The sequence below is a fragment of the Muntiacus reevesi genome, chromosome 20 (genome assembly GCF_963930625.1).
Source record: "Muntiacus reevesi chromosome 20, mMunRee1.1, whole genome shotgun sequence".
In the NCBI taxonomy this organism is placed as follows: Eukaryota; Metazoa; Chordata; class Mammalia; order Artiodactyla; family Cervidae; genus Muntiacus; species Muntiacus reevesi.
The window spans coordinates 1,994,797-2,016,129 of NC_089268.1; positions in this window are offsets into that span (position 1 = coordinate 1,994,797).

Sequence of the window (21,333 nt, forward strand, 5' to 3'; positions counted from 1 at the left end):
ATATGATTTTTATCTTTCAGTTTGTTAATATGGTGTATCACATTGATTGATTTGTGTATATTGAAGAATCCTTGCATCTCTGAAATAAATCCAACTTGATAATGGTGTATGAGGTTTTCGATGTGATGCTGAATTCCGTTTGCTAAAATTGTGTTGAGGATTTTTGCATCTATGTTCATCAGTGATATTGGCCTGCAGTTTTCTTTTTTGTGTGTTGTCTTTGTCTGGTTTTGGTATCAGGGTGGTGGTGGCCTCGCAGAATGAGTTTGGAAGTGTTTCTTCCTCTGCAATTTTTTGAAAGAGTTTTAGAAGGATAGGCATTAGCTCTTCTCTAAATGTTAGATAGAATTCTCCTGTGAAGCAATCTGGTCTTGGGCTTTTGTTTTTTAGAAGATTTTTCATCACAGCTTCAATTTCAGTGCTTGTAATTCGGTTGTTCATAATTTCTCTTTCTTCCTGGTTCAGTCTTGGAAGATTGAACTTTTGTAAGAATCTGTCCATTTATTCCAGGTTATCCATTTTATTTCCATATAGTTGTTCATAATAGCCTCTTATTATCCTTTGTATTTCTGCATTGTCTATTGTAACCTCTCCTTTTTCATTTCTAATTTTGTTCATTTGATTCTTCTCTCTTTTTTTCTTTATGAGTCTGGCCAAAGGTTTGTCAATTTTGCTTATCTTCTCAAAGAACCAGCTTTTAGTTTTATTAATCTTTACTACTGTTTCTTTCATTTTTTTTTTCATTTATTTCTGCTTGGATCTTTATGATTTCTTTCCTTCTACTGATTTTGGGCCATCTTAACCATTTTAAAGTGCACAATTCTGTAGTGTTAAGCACATTATCATACTGTTACACAACCAGTTTTCAGAACTCTTTATCTTGCAGAAATGAAATTATATACTCATTAGACAACACCTTCCCATTGTCCTCTCCCCAGCCCCTGGCAACCACTATTCTACTTCCTGTCTCCATGAATTGCCTTTACCAGTTACCACATAAAAGTGGAATCATGTAGTATTTGTCTTTTTGAGATTGGTTTGTTATATTTAGAATAATGCCTTCAAAGATCATCCATGTTGTAGCATATGATGGAATTGCCTTCTTAAAAAAAGGGGGGTATAGTTGCTCTGCAATATTGGGTTGGTTTCTTTTGCACAACAAAGTGAATCAGCTATATGAATGCATAAATATCCTCCCTTTGACCTCCCTCCCACCCCACTCCATCCCACCTGTCTAGTTACACACGGTAGCATATGTATGTCAGCCCCAATGTCCCAATTCATCTCACTCCCCTTCCGTCTGTCCCAAGTCCACATGTCCATTCTCTATATGTATGTCTATATTCCTGCCCTGTAAATAGTTCATCAGTACCATTTTTCTAGATTCTACATATAAGTGTTAATATATGATATCTTTTTTCTCTTTCTTACTTACTTCACTGCATATCACAGACCCTAGGTCCATCAAAGTCTCTACAAAAGACCAATTTCATTCATTTCTATAGCTGAGTAATATTCCATTGTATGTATATATCACAATTTGCTTATCCATTCATCTGTCAATGGATATTTGTGTTGCTTTCAATTCTTGGCTACTGTGAATAATGCTGCTTTGAATATGGGTGTACAATATCTCTTCTCAACCCTGCTTTCAGCTATTTTGGGTATATACTTGGGAGTGGAATTGCCGGACTATGTGCTAACTCCTTTTTTAACTACTTGAGAAATCAACATACTGTTTCACATAGTAGCTACACCATTTTCACCCTCAAGAACAGTGAAAGAATTCCAATTTCTCCACATCCTTGCCAACGCTGCTCATTTTCTGTCTTGTTTTTGAAGGTGACTCTTCTAATGGGTGTGAAATATTATCTCTTTGTAGTTTTGGTTTACAGTATTCTTAATTATCAGTGGCATTTATTATGTTATTATGTGCTTATTGACCATTTGCGTATCTTCTTTGGAGAAACATCTATTCAAATTCTTTGTCCATGTTTGTGTGTGGGAGTGGCCCATGGGCAAATTCTAAACACTATTTTATTGAAACACAATTTAAGAAGAGTGTGAGAGTATGAAAGAGTAATGAGTAAACAATGAACGGAGGGGATTAAGGATTGGGAAGTCATAAATCGAAGGCACACAAGGAACCATGGACTGAGGGTTCCTAGATAGCATATGCAATAGTTTTGGAGAAAAAAAAATTCACTGTGCTTGGAAGAGGTTGACATTTCTGTAGCCAAGGGAATAAGCAACCACTAAGACCAGGGGGTTTTTTTGTTTTTTAATATTATTTTATTAGTTGGAGGCCAATCACTTCACAACATTTCAGTGGGTTTTGTCAAACCCATTTAATCACTATCATGAGAGAACCTAGTTATACTGCTACTGATCATTTTTTCCTGATAGCCAAGCTCAATCAGTCCTAGCATGTACACCTCTGGGACTCCATTGACTGCTGAAATACACACTTGCCATGGCCTCTGAGTCAGCTGTTCAGTCGCTAAGTTGTGTCTGACTCTTTGTGACCCCATGGACTGCAGCACACCAGGCTTACCTAACCTTCACTATATCCTGGAGTTTGCTCAGATTCATGTCCATTGAGTCGGTGATTCTATCTAAACATCTCATCCTCACCCCTTCTGCTCCTGCCTCCAATCTTTCCCAGCATCAGAGTCTTTTCCAATGAGTCAGCTCTTCACATCAGATGGCCAGAGTAGTGGAGCTTCAGTTTCAGCATCAGTCCTTACAATAAGTCAGAGTGATTATCTTCTCCTTTGAGTGAGGCCATGAGTTCTAAGTGGGACTCCCAGCTGACTTTATTAAGTATAATTTCACCCTTTGGGTTCAGATGCAGGGTGATGATTGCCTTTGCATCAGATTAAGTCACAGTTCTCTTTCAAAGATAAATTGTCATTTATAGAATCACCAATGTCATTCTTTAATACTTTGGATTTTCTTTGAATTCTTTGTATGAGTACTTATCAGTTTCATGTAATTAGAGGCTAACTTAGGAAGCATCGGGAGGATCCCCTGGAATAGGAAATGGCAACTCACTCCAAAATTCTCACCTAGAGAATTCCGTGTACAGAGGAGATTGGTGGGCTACAGTCCATGGGGTCACAAAAAATCAGACATGACTGAGCATGCATGCACTTACACACATTAGAAACTGTAATTACTGTGATTAATTTGAGAGTTGCCTTTTGGAAAAAGAGTCAAATAACGCTGCAGTGAAAGTTTTCCTCAAATAAGCAAGCTCACTAATGTTTATAGGGTTAAACACATTCAAACTTAAATAGCGAATAAAAATTGGCAGCTTGGAGACCATTGGTCTTATCTCCTCCCCAGATCACAGCAGGGTCAGTTTTCTTTTTTTTCTACTTGGTGAAAGGCAATGTCCATGCAATTTAACTGCACAACAATTTACATGCAAACTTGCGATTAATGTCTCTGTGATATTCCCTGATCAACCTGCATGCAATTTCTAGTCAGATTAAAAACTGATAGAAAATGTCCATAAACCAAGATCATCTTAACTATCGAGTTTGTCTCTGTTTCACACATATTACAGAAATAAATCTTTCCTTTGTATTTATTGGGCTTCCCTGGTGGCTCAGATGATAAGGAATCTTAGGAGACCCAGCTTCAATACCTGAATAGGGAAGATCCCCTGGAGAATGGAATGACCACCCGCTCCCGTATTCTTGACTTGAGAATTCCTTGGCCAGAGGGGCCTGGCAGGCTATAGCCCATGGGGTTGCAAAGAGTTGGAACTGAGCAACTAGCACACACATCCACATTTGTTTTTATTGTTCTGGAATAGTCCTTGTCTTTTTTTTTTTTTTTATGTGGACCATTAAAGTCTTTCTTGAATTTGTAACAATATTGCTTCTGTTGTTTATATTCTGGCTTTTTGGCTGTGGCTTCCCTGGCTCACAGAGTAAAGACTCTGCCTGCAGTCTCAGAGACCTGATTCAGTCCTGGGTTGGGAAGATCTGAAAAAGGGAAAGGCTACTCACTCCAGTGTTCTTTCCTGGAGAATTCTATGGACAGAGGAGCCTGGTAGTCTATAGTCCATGGGGTTGCAAAAAGTCAGACTTGACTGAGCAACTAACACTTTCAGGTTTTTGGCCATGCCTGAGACATATGGGACCTTAGTTCCCCAACCAGGGATTGAACCTGTGCTTTTTACATTGTAAGTGTGGAGTCTTAACCACTGGACAAAGAAGTCCTAAACTGTTCAATTTTTAATATTAATATGCAAATATATCCCAGTTTTTGTAAAAATGCAAAAATCTTGTTTTACATTTTTTTAAGATTTTAAACATATTCTAGCTTTTAAAAAGTGGAATTGATCTGACTTACATGAGCTTCAATAATACATTTCATCTCCTCAATTCATCTCCTCCCTCTGTCTACCCAGTTGTGTGCTCCGAGTCAGCTCTTCTCCTGCATTTTGAGGGGTTCCTAGAATGAGACTAGATTTAAACTAGTGCTAATGACTCATCATCCTGCTGAGTGAACCCATGTTGCGCTGGCTGAGACACAAAGGTAGAGAATGGCTTTGGGGAATACAGCAACTGAGGCGAATCCTGAGGGGACCAAGAGGAGACTGCCAGGCAGAGAAGGACACTCTAGAATTAAAAATATGCATCTAGATGGCTAAAAAATATTCTGGATATTTGCAGGCCAAAAATATCCTGTGGATTTCAGGTGATTCTAATCTAAAGACCAAGCCCATGAAGGAAACTGAAGCCTCTTTCTTGACCTGTCGTAGGCCAACTTCCAGCCCAGAGTGGGACCACATCCTCCCTTTCTCCATTGACTGCTTTGCCTGGCCTCACAGTCCTCTTGTCCTACCACACAGATGAGTCGGGGGCCTGTGCACTTGACAGGGGGTTACATGAACCTGAGGGCCCCACAAACTGTGGACAGTAGCCCCTGGCCCTCAGTCAGGATCCAGAAAGCAACACTGTCTCTTTGGAAGCCAAAGGTCCCGTGTTGTGGGGCCCACACCTGCAGCCTCTCCTGGGATCAGAGGTGTATGCCGGGGATCCATTATTTTATAAGGGAACCAGGCAACACAGGTAGCCCAGGGCCAGCATGTACCTGTTTGGTAGCCACATCGTGGTCTGGGTAGAGCTGTCAGGGCCAGTCAAAGCATAGGGGATGCTAGGACCTGTATTCAGTTTGTCTGCTTCTAGGATGTCAGGAGGGGCTGGGACAGAGGAGGCACACGATTTTAAGTTCTTCTCAATAAGACTGTGAACATGACACCCTTGGGGGGATGCTCCAGCCAGCACGGTTCCCGTCACTACTTGCTTTTGTACCTGGGGCCAGTTTCAAGCAGTTAGTCAGCTCCAGAAAGCCTGCCTTTCTCCACACATGAGTGTGTCTGGGGCAGGAACCTGAGCTCACAGGTTAAGTATGAAGAGCTCCTGCATGCCAGACTGCCTCCCTCATTCCAAAAAAAAAAAAATTGCTCTTAAATCCCACACTGACCTGGGGAGGTCAGGCTAACTGTCTTCTTTTTACCCCAGAAAATCTAAACTGAGAAAAGTTATGAGACTCGCCTAAGTTGTGCAAACAATAAAAATGGCAAAACCGGGGTTTGTCTGTTCATCCATTCATTTTTTTGTTCATGCATTCATTCATTTCACAAACCTTACTGAGTGCCTATTAAGTTCTTGGCAATGTTTTGGGCACTGAAAATACAGCAGGGAGTGAACAGTGAATAGTAATAAGTGTAAGTCTAGAGTTTAGGCTAGTTGTCCACACTATATATGTAAATTTGGAATTTATCAGTATTCAGATGGTACCAAGGGCTATTAAACTGGATGGACTTAAATGAGAGAATGAGTGTTGAGAAGGAGAAGAAGAAGGAAGAGGAAGAGGAGGAGCTGAAGGGTAAGGGGAGGAGAGGACAGGAGGGGAAGAAAAAGGAGGAGAAAACAGGGAAGAAGAAGATGAGGATTAAGAAGAAGGGGAGGAGGAAGCAGAGGGGAAGACGGGAAAATGTCCAAAGCTTGAACCCTGGTCCCCCCAAGTTTAGAGATCACAGAGATGAGGAGAAAGCAGCACAGAGTATAAAAGCTGTGGTCAGGGTGTCAGAAGGAAAGCTGGGAGACATACTCTAGATCCCGTTAGGGAAAGGCATCCGAGAAGAGAGTGTGCTCAACAGTCCATATGGTGTTGGTGATTCTAGGAAGACGAGACCTGAGAAGCAATCTTTTCATTTAATAATGCAGAGGTCATTGTGACCTTGACAAGAACAGCTTCAAAAGATGCTTTCTGATTGAGTTCGAGGGAGAATGAAAGAATGATTGAAAATAATCACATTTCTTTCTTGTGTAAGTTTTGCTGTAAAGGAGGAGAGAATTGGGTTGATAGGGCTGGAGCTATAGAGGGAAATGAGGAGAAGAGCCTAGAAGGGTATGCATGGTTGATTTCCTGTTTGTATTCTCTCCAGATCAGTGGAAGGGGAAAATGATGCAGAGGGAAGGAGACTTCCTGGTGAGTGAGAGAGGAGCCCCAGGTGATGGTGGGGCTATTCCCAGACAGTCAAAGACAGCTCACCCACAATAACAGGACAGAAGACAAGTTGGGGCACGTGCCATGGTGGGGGGATTGGCAATTTTTCGCCCAATTAATGTCTATGTTCTTAGAAATCAAGCAATTTGATTCTGGTCTTTCAGTGCCAGAAGATGGATTATCCTAATTCTTTTCCTTTAGAAAAGCTTATTTTAAGGTTCTCAATGACTGTCAAATTAAAATCTTCCAAGGCATCAAGTCTATTAGTGATTCTAGTTAGACAATGGAGTTATTTTGCGACATGTGAACATTTATGGTAAGCAACTGTATAACATTTTGCTATTTTCATAAGGGAAAAAGAGCACGGCTGGTTGTATGATTAAATCAACCCAAGAAAATGGGATTTCCAACTATCTAATATTTGCTTTCTGTTCATATTCAAATGTGACAGCCCCATTTTTCACTCAAATAATGGATTATTATGTACTAGTCTGGATGCTTCAGAGAAATAGAAGCAATCTGATATGTACAGAGAGATTTATTATTAGAAATTAGCGCATGTGGTTATGAAGACTGAGAAGTCCTAAGATTTGCAGTCAGCCTAGCTAGCTGACACCCTAGGAGAGCTGATGATAAGGTTCTGGCTCAGGCCCAAAGGCCTGAGAAGCAGAATTGCTGATGTGAGTTACAACCTCGGTCCAAATCCAAATGCAAGAGAAGACCAATGTTCCAACTTGAAGATAGACAGAGAAAGCAAATCCTCTCTTATTGCATCTTCTTGGTTTTCTAGTCGGGTCTTCAATGTATTGGTCGATGTCCACTTACATTGGAGAGGGCAATCAGCTTTATTCAGCCTACCAACCAAATCTAATTCTTATCCAGAAACACCCTTACAGATGCATCTAGAAAGCTATTTAGTCAAATACCTGGGGACCAGTGACCCAGTCAAATTGACACATAAACATGAACATCATAAATTGATACACATGAAAATAAGTATAAAATGCATATTTAAGAGAAACTGATGGTCTTTGTTGAACACCGAGGCCTTTCAAAGTACGAACAATCATCGGAATATCATTGGTAAATAATCAGAACAGGGAAATATTGTGAATCTTAATTCCTTGTGTACTCACATAATCTATAACAATATGTGTGTGCATGCTCTTTCGCTAAGTCATGCCTAACTCTTTCCCACTTCAAGGACTGTAGCCTGTCAGGCTTCTCTGTCCATGGGATTTCCTAGGCCAGAATACTGGAGTGTGTTGCTATTTCATTCTCTAGGGGATCTTTCCAACCCAGAGATTGAATCTGCATCTCCTGCATTGGCAGGCGGATTCTTTACCACTGAGCCACCAGGAAAGCCCATAAACAAAGAGGAAGAAAACATCTTTGGAAATTAAGACAAAACGACCTCTCCTTTTCTGTTTTCTTTTTCTTTTTGTTGGTGGCTGTACCTCGGTGCGGGGCTTCCCTTGTAGCTCAGATGGTAAAGCGTCTGCCTACAATGCGGGAGACCCGAGTTCAATCCCTGGGTCGGAAAGATCCTCTGGAGAAGGAAATGGCAACCCACGCCAGTACTCTTGCCTAGAAAATCCCATGGATGGAGGAGCCCAGCAGGCTACAGTCCATGGGGTCGCAAAGAGTCGGACATGACTGAGCGACTTCACTTCACTTCACTTCATACCTCGATGCAGATGGGATCTTAGTTACCCAGCCAGGGATCAAACCTGTGCCCCCTGCAGTGGGCACACAGAGTCTGACCACTGTACTGCCAGTGGAGTGCCAGGAAAAAAGATCTTATGTTGGGAAACACATCATTTTGTTAGAGTTGCTGTAACAAGATTGCCACAGACCAGACGGTTTAAGTAACAGAAACTTGCTTTCTCACAGTTCTGGAAGCTGGAAGTCCACGACCAAAGCGTCAGCAGGTTTGGTTTCTTCTGAGGGCTGTCACGGAAGGATCTGTCCCAGGTCTCTCTCTCTGGCTTACATCCAACTCCCGTGTCCCTGCCTTGTCCCTGCGTGTCCTCTCTGTGCCTGCAAGTCCCCATGTCTCTGTGTGTCTGAATGTCTCTTCTTATTAAGAAACTAATCATACTGGATTAGGGCTCACCCTAACAGCCTCATTTTAATTTAATTACCTCTTTAGAAGGCCTTTCCCCAACTACAGTGACATTCTGAAGTATTCGGGGTTAGAACTTCAACATTTGATCTTGTAAAGAGGCAGTATGCAATTCAGGCAACCACAGAAAGTTTTGGAGAAGGAAATGGCAGCCCACTTCAGTATTCTTGCCTGGGAAATCCTATGGGCAGAGGAGTCTGGCGGGCTACAATGCATAGGGTCCCAAAGAGTTGGACATGACTGAGAGACAGATACTTTCACAGAAAGTTTACTGACTCTCTGATTTGGGGTTATTAATTTCTGATGGTCAATGATGTTGATGGATGGTATTCCCAAACAATCTCCACTTCACAATTATGAAATATTTAAAATACAATTTAGTGTATCATAACTTTCAAAATTGTTCTTCCTACATTTCTCCATTCATTCTTGAGTTCACCAGGAGAATGATGGAAATGATGATTTCAGCCCAGATTTGTAACTCAGGCTTCCCTAGTGGCTCAGATGGCAAAAAATCTTCTCACAATGCAGGAGACCTGGATTTGATCCCTGGGTCAGGAAGATCCCTGGAGGAGTGCATGGCAACCCACTCTAGTATTCTTATCTGGAAAAGTCCATGGACAGAGGAGCCTGGTGGGTCCATGGGGTCACAAAGAGTCAGACACAACTGAGCAACTAACACTCTCACTTTAGTAACTCAAGTTTCACTGAGCTCATCGCTGTGTCATTACAAGCACAGTTTTTAAATATTCCCCCTAAATTTTCACATTCCAAAAGGCAGAGTCTAGTTTCCCTCCCCTTGAATGTGGGATGGACTTAGTGACTCACAAGAAACAAGCAGAGAATGGCAGAATTGATAATGTGTGATTAAGTCCAAAGGACAGTGCTACTTCCTTCTTTTATTTCTTGGATTGTCCACTTTACCATTTTGAGCTCTCAAACAAGCCCTTGGGTGCTGTTTTGGAAGATACATGAAGAACGTGCATCAAGGCAAAGGAATCATGAGCTGTGTCAAATGAATAATATGAAAACTGAGAATTGACTATTGGCTTTGCACATGTGACTTGATAATTGGTGATTTGACAAGAGTAATTTCGGTGGAATGTCAAAAGTCTGATTGGAGTGGATTTAAGAGAATATGGACAGAGAAGATTCAGGAAGAGTGAGTACAGAAAATCCTTTCAGGAAATTTTGGTGCAGAGAGGAGCAAAGTAGGCCAGTAGCTGGCTGAGGAAGTGGGCAAAAAGAAGGTTTTTATTTATTTATTGTAAAATGGGACATATAATAATAAACTTGGATGATATTAGAAATAATTCAAGGAAAAGTGAAAAATTGCAAGAGAGAGGAGAACGTTGATGAATCTTTGTCCTTAATTAGGTGCATGAATAAATAGATCATCCTGTTATAAGGTGAGAAAGCTCAGTGTACAGAGCCAGATATTGGTGGACAGTTAAATGTAAAGGGGTAGTTTATGGAAATTTTCTACTGGTTTCTTCATGTTTTTAGTGAAGTGAAAGGAAAGGAAAAGAATAATCTGAGAGTGAGGTTCATAAAGAGATCCAAAGGTTAGAAGAGTGAAAATGAAAGTGAAAGTGTTAGTCTTTCAGTTGTGTCTGGCTCTTTGGGGCCCCATGGATTGTAGCCTGCCAGGCTTCTCTGTCTATGGAATTTTCCAGGCAAGAATATTGGAATGAGTTGTGATTCCTTCCTCCAGAGGATCTTCCGGACCCAAGGATCGAACCTTGGTCTCCCCCACTGCAGGAAGATTCTTTACCAGGGAAAGAATCTGAGCCACCAGGGAAACTCTAGAAGAGTAAGGGAAGGTTTAAAATGTGGTTGGACCTAGATTTTCATGCACATAAAGTAGTCAGATAGAGAAAAAACAAATATCATATGTTAACACATATATGTGGAATCTAGAAAAATGATACAGATGAACCTATTTGCAAAACAGAAATCAGTTCAGTTCAGTTCAATTGCTCTGTCACGTCCGACTCTTTGAGACCCCATGAACTGCAACATGCCAGGCCTCCCTGTCCATCACAAACTCCTGGAGTTTACTCAAACTTATTTCCATTGAGTTGGTGATGCCATTCAACCATCTCATCCTCTGTTGTTCCCTTCTCATCCTGCCTTCAATCTTTCCCTGCATCAGGGTCTTTTCAAATGAGTCAGCTCTTCATATCAGGTGGCCAAAATACTGAAGTTTCAGCTTCAACTCAGTCCTTCCAATGAACATTCAGGACTGATTTCCTTTAGGATGTACTAGTTGGATCTCCTTGCAGACCAAGGAGTCTTCTCCGACACCACTGTTCAAAAGCATCAGTTCTTCGGCGCTCAGCTTTCTTTATAGTCCAACTCTCACTTCCATATGTGACTACTGGAAGAACCATAGCCTTGACTAGATGGGTTGGGAACATCCCCTGGAGGAGGGCATGGCTACCTATTCCAGTATTTTTGCCTGGAGAATCCCATGAACTGAGTCTGGCAGACTACAGTCCATAGGATCACAAAGAGTCGGACACAACTGAAGTGACTTAGCATGCATGCACACGGTACTGTCAGGCAAGTGCTAGAAAATGCAAGAGGAACAAGGCAGCATGTAGTGGACAGGGCCACAGAATGTGGGGTTTAGGAGAGGGATGATGAAGTGGAGGCAGCAACAAGGCAGCCACAGAAGCTAAAGAGAATTAGGGAACTGATCACTAATGAAAATGCAGTGGTAGATATACTTGCCTAGTAATTTAGCTAAAAATGCTTAATTCTATTATTTGGGTAAATATTTGGGGGTGAATGTGTTTAATTTCTCCTGTGAAATGTTTACAGAAATAATAAAGAACATAGAACTGACTTCTAAACTTCTGAATCTAGAATTCAAAGAAGCAAACTGTTTTGAATGCTCATAAAATGGCCATTCTTACCCTGAGTATTCAGGGAGGCAGGGTGAATCTTTAAGGTCATCGGAGTTGTGAGCATCATGACATAATCAGAGTGAACCCTTAAGGTTCAGAGTCAAGAGTTGCTGTTAAGAACTACTGAGTATTTTTTATTTGAGCATCTATCAAGTTTATCCTTTCTAATGCTCGACTTTTTAGAGAAGGATGCAAGGTGACTCAACTCATTTGAGCCAAGTTCCTACTTGAATGCATATCTATTGATGGCTGAGTTTTCTGCTCATTGGCTACTTCCTAACTCACCAGATATTTTTGTGCATAATAAGTCCATAAGTAGATCAGGCTCCTTGCAATCTGCCCCAAGCATGGGTATCACCTTACAGACTGCAGAGGTCAATAAATCTTTGTGAGGTGTGCAACCTCCCTCTACAAATCTTTCCACTAACAGCCTCTATGATGTTTTAACATCCAAAAGGGATTTTCCAAAAGGGAACTTATTTAACATTGCTGACTATGAGGACTAAAGACAATAAGATCCTAAAAAAAATCAAAGTCAAGACATGGAAGCTACTTAAATGTCCCTCGACAGAAGAATGGATAAAGATAAGGTACATATGTATAATGAAATATTACTCAGCCATTAAAAAGAATGAAATAATGTTATTTGCAGCAACATGGATGGATCCAGAGTTTGTCCTACTGAGTGAAGCAAGTCAGACAGAGAAGGAAAAATATTATATGGTATCACTTATATGCAGAAGCTAAAGAAATGGTACAAGTGAACTTATTTAAAAAGCAGAAGCAGACTCACAGACTTAGAGGGTGAACCTGTGGTTACCAGGGGGGAAAGAATTGGGGAGGGATATTGGGGAGTTCAGGATCGACGTGGACTCACTGCTATATTTGGAATGGGTGGCCAACAGGGACCTACTGTGTAGCACAGGAAACTCTGCTCAGTATTATGTGGCAGCCCAGATAGGAGGGGAGTTTGAGAAAGAATGGATGCATGTTTGTGTGTGGCTGAAACACTCTGTTGTACACCTGATATTAGCATAGCTTTGTTAATCAACTATATTCCAATAAAAAATAAAAATTTAAAGAAAAATCAAATGTCTATTTTCAGATAAGGAGACTGTAGGTGAGAATGAGCTGCAGCCCGAGAGAAAAGACAGCAGAAAGAGTGTGTAACCACCCCAGGTGCACTCCTCTAGCTATCCACAGCAGGTACCTGGGTTGGTGTTCCCATAGTTTGCAGTCCTGACAGTCAGTCTCACCTGTATTTGCATATGGGTTCCCAGAAGAGTATCAGCTGTCTCTAAATAATACAACAAAGTATTTTGTAGTCTTTAATCTAAGCCCCAGACTATGTTCAAAAGACTATGTTTTACTATCATAAATGCCCACAGTTCCTAAGTAAAATCTGGTTAGCAGATTTTATATATATATAATATATATATTATATATATATCTGTGTATATATATTATATATATATATATATATATCTGTGTATATTAGGCATCAGAGCTGATTATTTTTCTTATTAACAGAACAAAAGATAACCTAAACTAAAAGTCACAAGTTACCAGCGGCTGCGTTGTAAGAAACTAAGATGGAAAAGTAAGTTTTCTCCTCCCTGGGGGTGAGCTTTACCTCATTTCTTTTACCAGATTTGTCCTGTTCTGCATGGATCTCATGATTTTCCCTACCTCTGCTTTCCAAAATTTGATCTGACTCATATTCACAGGTCCCATGTTTCACCTAAAATACAGGTGGTGCGTGTTACCTTAGTTCAATGCTATTTGAATTTGGAGCTGACTTGATTTCTCAGTTCCCCAAAGACTAATCTACCTTTGGGAAATAGTTTGTGGTTCTCCAAGAAAGTAAACATAGAGGTACTATATGATCCACCAGTTCCACTCCTAAGTTATACCCAAAAGAATTGAAAACATAATTCCACAAAAAAGTTTGTTCGCAAATGATCATAGAAACATTATTCATAATAACCAAAAAGTGAAAATATCTCAAATGTTCATCAACTAATGAATAAGAAAAATGTAGTATTAATATATCTGTACATTGGAATAAAATCATAGCAAGAAAGGATGAAGTACTGATATATGTTACAGCATGGTTGAATCCTGAAAAAAGTATTATTAGTGAAAAAATCCCAATGACAAAAGACTATTTTTTGAGTGATTTCATTTATATGAATTATCTTGGATAGGCAAATATAGAGACAGGAAATAGAATAATGTTATGGAAGGGCCTAGAGGGAAGATAGAATTGGGAGTAACTACTAATGGGTATGGGCTTCCCTGGTAGCTCAGTGGTAAAGAATCTTCCTGACAATGCAGGAGATGTGGGTTCAACTCCTGGATTGGGCGAAGATGCAGATTTTAACCCTGGAGAAGGAAACAGCAATGCATCCCAGAAATCTTGCCTGGGAAATCCCATGGACAGAGGGGCCTGGTAGGCGACAGTCCATGGAGTTCAAAGAGTCAGACATGACTTGTTGACTAAACAGGAACTAAAGAGGGCAGGATTCCTTCTTGAGGGAACTAAACTCTTTTAAAATTAAACTGTAGTGATAATTGCACAACCTTATGAATATACTAAAGAATATTCAACTGTGCACTTCAATAAATTGCATGACATGAGAATTGTATCTTAAAATATACACACTGAGAACTTTGATATGCAACATACTATTTAAAGATCTAAGAAGGATGTAGATATAAGATTTGCCTATAAGGAACTGAAAATAGTGGTTTATGACTGTTTTTCCCATATCTATTTGTATATAAAGGTATTGTTTTGTGTCACTCCCAGCTTGCTAATGATGCCACTTGAAAGGAAGGCCTGAAGCGCTCCCCTAGGCCTCACTATTGCCTGTAGCCAGCCCCCGCCCCCACGCCCAGACGTTTCCCAACCAGAGCCATGTGTTATGGCTGGATTGGCCCTTTTGGTCCTTATTATGACTGAAGGATGATCTTTAGGATCAACAATAATCATTAGGGAACTTTGAAAAACCAAGGGTTACTGCTTATAGGTCCTAGAGGGTACAGAGCATATCGGGGCCACCCAGTCAGATCTTGAGTGGAGAGAAGGAGCAAGGACCTCGGTTTTTGCCTTTATCGGAGTTAAGGGTGTGGTGCATAGGGTTTCACAGCTTTATTCTATTTTTTTTCTTTAGTTTGAATGAGGTTTTATTTGTTTTTAAAATTGCTATTGAAGCAGAGTTGCTTTACAGTATTGTTAATTTCCAGGGTACAGTGAAGTGACAGCTCTACTCTTTATGGGTGAATTTAACCCATAAGAGCAGGAATTAGAAGTGAAGAAGGAGGAGAAAAGCAGGGTCACCCACGCGGTCGCTTATCTAGGTCAGCAGGACTTTCTACAAAGGGGACTTCATGGGTGGGGGCAGCCTGGCGCTCTATGTAGTTGTGTAGCTGGCAATGTGTTTATTTAAGACTGGTGTCTTTGAAATGGATGCCTCAGTGTTAATGTCTTAAAAATGCGTGTCCACCCAAGTGCAATGAGATGAATTGATTATTAGTTTTCCTTACCGAGTCTTGTTATTGGGATGTTTTTCCTCTCCCTGCAACAATTGATGGACACATCATAATTCTGAAGTCTCTGGTCACTTGACACTGAGCTTCTAGATTCTGGTCTCAGCATGCTGGTGGAGCAGAAGTCCGCCTGGGGCACACAGACCCCTATGAAGTATGGATCCCAAACTTATCCCACTAATTTCATCTTGCATTTGTTCCCCATTCCTCCACATGTAAACATCTATTCCCTTTCTTTTTCCTTTCTTGCTTTCTTAAATCTCTCCACGCTTCCCACCCCACCCCAACTTTTTCTATTGGTCTTTTACATAGACCTTTAGCAGTATTGATCCCCATTGATGGAATCTTAGAGTTAAGAATACAGAACAGACTTTTGGACTCTATCTTCTTTTTGATAAGTGGGAAAAATAATATTCACACTCTAAAGTCATGTACAAGGTGTTATGAAAGCCTACAGATGGAACAAATGTGCTGAATTTGAAAATTCTGGAAATTTGGGTGGATAGAGCAAGGAAGTTTCCCCTTTATTGTAAAGGAGGTTTTTTTTTGTTTTTTTATGTAAGTAGAGTTAATTTACAATGTTGTGGCAATTTCTGCTGCATAGCATAGTGATTCAGTTATAGGTATATATATATATATATATATATATTCTTTTTCATGTTCTTTTCCATTATGGTTTGTCGTAGGATATTGAATATAGCTCTGTGCTATACAGCAGAACCTTATTGTTTATCCATCCATATATAACATTTTTAGTTGACACATCTTTCCAGGTAAAATCCTTAGATGACTTTTCATTTTCTTACCTTTGCTTTCAAAACCGTCTTAAATTTAGCTTCAGTGCCTCTCTTCAGGCTTAATTTCTTTTAGTCCTCTTCAGACAGACAGACCTACTCATCATTTCTTTTATAGGCACTCTGCTCTACTTCTCTGCCCCTTGTATCAGGCAGACTTGAGCCTCCTCGCATCTATGTGTGCAGATCCATGCTGCCTCCTTCAGAAACACTTTGCCCAACCCAGAAGGCAACTTCCAGTTTGTATACCTCAACTTAATGATTCATGAACAAGAATTCTTCCCCTGAAAAATATCTTATATGATAACTATTATTCATTTTATCTTCAATAAACATTTAAGGAGTTCTTACTACCCTTAATGTAAAATAGATTTAGATAAAACACTTGCTTTCAAGGAAATGGTAGATTAAGAGTTCTGTGAATGCACAGTGCAATTACAAAACCAGGTAAAAATAAAGCATCTTTATCTGGAAAGAAGCATCAATTAAAAATGTTATTTATAGAATGGATGAACAAGGTCCTCTTGTATAGGTAGAAATTATAGTAGAATTCCCCAGAATGGGCCCCTCTACTTCTCTGGAACTCTCTCAGGGTCCTTTTTGCTTTCTACTTGGTTTCCTAATGGAATGCATTCACAAGAACTCCTAGTCTAACATCTACTTGAAAGCAACTGTTTTATCTTATTCTATTTTATGTAAAGGATAGTAAGAATTTCTTAAAGGGTTATTGAAAATAAAATGAATAACAGCAACCTTAAAAGATATTTTTCGGGGAAAGACCTCTTGTTCATGAATCATTGAGTTGAGGTATACAAATTGGAAGCTACCTTTGTGAGATAAAGCTTTTGAGGATTTCCCTAGTAGCTCAACTGGTAAAGATTCCACCTGCAATGCAGGAGACCCTGGTTCAATTCCTGGATCAGGAAGATCCCCTGGGGAAGGGATAAGTTACTCACTCCAGTATTCTGGCCTGGAGAATTCCATGGACTCTATAGCCCATGTTATTGCAAAGAGTCGGACATGACTGAATGACTTTCACTTCACTTTCACTTTGTGAGATAATTTGTAGCTTTGATCAAGAAAGATCATTCCATTTTTGTTCAACTTCTTGTTTAAAAATTCCCTGGACTCTAGGATCAAGTTAATTCCCTGCCCCAACAGATATGACCTAAGCTATTTACTACTTTTAGGCTTGGACTGCACATTTTTTTTATTTTTTTTTTTCATTTATTTTTATTAGTTGGAGGCTAACTACTTTACAATATTGAAGTGGGTTTTGTCATACATTGACATGAATCAGCCATGGAGTTACATGTATTCCCCATCCCGATCCCCCCTCCCACCTTCCTCTCCACCCGATTCCTCTGGGTCTTCGCAGTGCACCAGGCCCGAGCACTTGTCTCATGCATCCAACCTGGGCTGGTGATCTGTTTCACTATAGATAATATACATGTTTTGATGTTGTGATACATATACACCATGGAATATTACTCAGCCATTAAAAAGAATTCATTTGAATCAGTTCTAATGAGATGGATGAAACTGGAGCCCATTATACAGAGTGAAGTAAGCCAGAAAGATAAAGAACATTACAGCATACTAACACATATATATGGAATTTAGAAAGATGATAATGATAACCCTATATGCAAAACAGAAAAAGAGACACAGATGTACAGAACAGACTTTTGGACTCTGTGGGAGAAGGCAAGGGTGGGATGTTTTGAAAGAACTGCACATTTTTTTTTTATTAAACATTTATTGACTCTAAGGAAAGAAAAAAATAGGTGAGAAAGAAAAAGGAGATGGAATTAAAGAACACAACTCTGCTCAGCTGTGGACAATATACATATAATAGTAATCATGTTTATTCTGAATATTGATTTGACCAAAATAGCATGGAAGAGCCTGCACCACTGCAGAAATTCAGTGGGCGATATCTAAAGTTGATTGACCAAGAGATGGCAGAGAAGTGTATTTTGGGCCACAGGAAGGAACATATCTGAAGAAAAACCCTAGCAAGTTTAAAGTCCTTGGGGTGATGGGAGGTATGAAGCACTGCTCTTCAATATAAGCTTTGTAGTATTTGATGTTCATAAGGACTGTGTTTATATAAAATAAATAATACATTAAAAGTCAGATAAACTAATTTTAAAATGTCAGCATGATAGAATCATTTACTGTTCAAATAGCCACATGCCTACAGTAGCCCCTGGAAAGCATTGCGGAATGAATCATGCTGCACATTTCTAACTTGAGGTAAATGATATTTTTGACCTTGGCTTCCTGCCTGAAGAGTAGAATTTGACAGTATCTCTTTCATGGACTGTGTAACAATCTAGGCAAAGTGTTTATCAGGATGCAGAGCACACACCACTACAAACACTTTATCTTCTCTTGTAGTGATTATCCATAAACATACAGAGCTTTGCCAATTAAATACATGCTAGATACTGTCTTAAACTAATGGTGGTAGAGGATTCACAAAGGACTGGATAGAACTACATATAATCTGACCACCCATTCCTGCTCAAATCAGGAATCTAAACTCTAAGTTTATTAGAAATTTGAAATCTGCACAGTTTACATCTACTCCCAAGTTACTCTGGCAACCTAGTCAGAGGAGAAAATGATTAACAGTGTTTAAATTGTTTATCATAGGGTCTTTTTATACACATAACAGAAAAGTAAGGTCCATTTCTCCAAGTCTTTCTGAATTTTCTAAGTACACTTCATCATCTTTAAGCCTTAAATGGTAAGCAACATCAATGGGATTGTTGTCAAAACATGATAAATTACTTCCTGCCACCAACTACATTTTAAAATATTAAAAGACTGGAGGTTTATTTAAAATTCTTGATTATATTGGCTATTTTATCTCTAAGACAAATATAATCATAGATATAGAAAAGGTAAGAAAGCGATTTTATATTTAAACTAAATGCATATTAATTAAGATAGATTACTTTTGCCATATTTAAACTGGAAAGTAAACTGGCAGTGAAAATTAAGCAAGGTTATGCTTTGTGATTCTAGTGTAAAAATACCCCAGAGTTGTGAAGCACTCTTTAATCTTTGTTTAGAACTCCTAAATAGACTATGTTTAGGGCAGCATCGAAATGTTGGCTCTCTAAGAGGCGCACCATGTGCCAGAGCAGTTCGTGCAGAACCGTCCAAAGATGCATTCCTGCCCTAACAGTCTGAACACAACTGCAGGGCTGCTTTTTGCATCAGCCCTGAAGGCCATCTTCTCGCTCTTGGAGAACATCACAGTGGAAGATATAAAAGCTCCCTTTGTATCTGGCAGATGGCCATGTACCTGCCACTGAAGTCATTTTCCATCTATGAAGAGGACTTCTGGTTTCTAGATCTTGGTTTCCCTTGCCCCCAAAACTGTTTCTCTATGTTACTTTAAGTGAAAGTGTCAGTTGCTCAGTCATATCTGACTCTTTGCAACCCCATGGACTGTAGCCCGCCAGGAGTCCTCTGTTCATGAATTTCTCCAGGCAAGAATATTGGAGTGGGTAGCCATCCAGTATTCTTCTGTAGGGTATCTTCCCAACGCAGGGACTGAACCTGGGTCTCCTGCATTGTCTCTTTTTTCTTCAGTTTTGATTATTAAAGCGATTTTCTTTGGGTTTTTGATGGGTTTTTCAATAGTTATGTATTTACAAATGCAGAATTATTATAGGGGAGACCCAAGGAATGGAAACTTAGGAACTGGAGACAATGGTAAAGCAGAATATGATCTATAAATCACATAGTGAAATCATTTCTGTAGGCTTTTAGGATCCATCTGTTATCCTGCCCCTTTCCCAGCAAAGCCAAAACACTGTGATGGAGATGAGTCTATGTGTCCATATAGCTAAAGGTCAACTCCACTTGGACATCAAAGAGGAGAAGATTATGGAGAATAAGGCTGATGAATGAGATGATGAATAGCTTTCCGTGATTGTTTGAAAATAATTGCTACCGTCCATCATGAACACCTGGAGTTGAGTACAATGGGCCCATTACATGTTGCCGTGGGGGAAAGCACACATCATGGGGACCTGCAGGCTTTCTCAATAAGAGGGTGTTAGTCCTTAACATGCGCTTGCATTTTGGTTGAATAATTGGGGAGATGGCCCGAGGAAGCAGGGACTACTCTGGACTGGATGTTGTCTATGACTGAGTATCTCAATAAATTTTATCTAAAGGGAGGATAGACTGTAATACAGTTAAAGGTGTTATTGGTTAAAAGTAACAGTTATTCATTTAGCAAAATAGGGAAAGTTTGATACTTTGTGAGTTGCAAAATATCTTATCTCAAGTAGATATTCTGTGTGTGTGTGTGTGTGTGTGTGTGTGTGTGTGTGTGTGTTGCATGTGTGTACCACAGAAAAATAACGTGGTTCAGTCATAAGTATGAGGTCAGTTTGTAGTAACCATGCAGTCTAACCATGAGGCTAGACCAGTTTCTGGAAGTCAAAGGCTACTTTTTCTCTTTCTTAGAAGGAAATCAAAGTTCATTTAATGAAATTCATGTATTTTACAGATGAGGCATTTCATGTTCATAGAGATCATTCAAGTGCTTAAGGTCATAGATCTGGATTTGTCTCAATAATGCATGCAACACTTATAGTATCTATGTTGCCATAGATCTATCTACTGCCATGTTTTAGACATGGTCTACAGCATTTTATGTGTATTATGTCATTTAGCTCTCACAGCCTCTCTAAAAGTCAAACATTATGAGAAAATGAGGATGAAAAAGATTGATACTTTATCCAAATTACACAGCTAATCCCTGGCAGAGCTGGAATTCTATATCTGAATCTGGGTGTTTAGCTCCAAACTGCAGTCTGCAGTGCTTTGCTGGTGGGGAAGAGCTGCCACTTAAGAAGGATGTCCACAAATGATTGTGTTGTATCATCAGATAACTGGTAGACTTCTCATCCTTAGTATTAATTACTTTCAGATATCTCATACTTAAGGCAACCATTTTGTAAGCCCTGTTTATCAAAATTAAATCAAAGAACGTTTGACTAGGTCAGATATCATAGAGAAAGAGTCACCTTTAACTTGGTGTTCAACCAAAATGTTGAAACAAATACAGCACACAAACAAGCAAATTATCAGTAAAATGAGTGTACTACACAGAATGCAATAATAAACTCAGTAAACATCATTTTTATATGATTGTGAAATGGATGCTCACTATTCATTAAGAGGAAATATTCTTTAATTTCCTTATGTACATATTTTCCTTATTCCATGTTACTAGTTTAGAGAATATTGATTTTTCTGTTTTCATGATGAGATAGAGAATTAAACAGTGAAATTCAATGCTGTCTTTAATGGTTAGACTATTAATTTAATGTAATCAATGTCACTACTAAGAGTTCTTTGAAAATCCATACTTTTGCTTTTATAATAT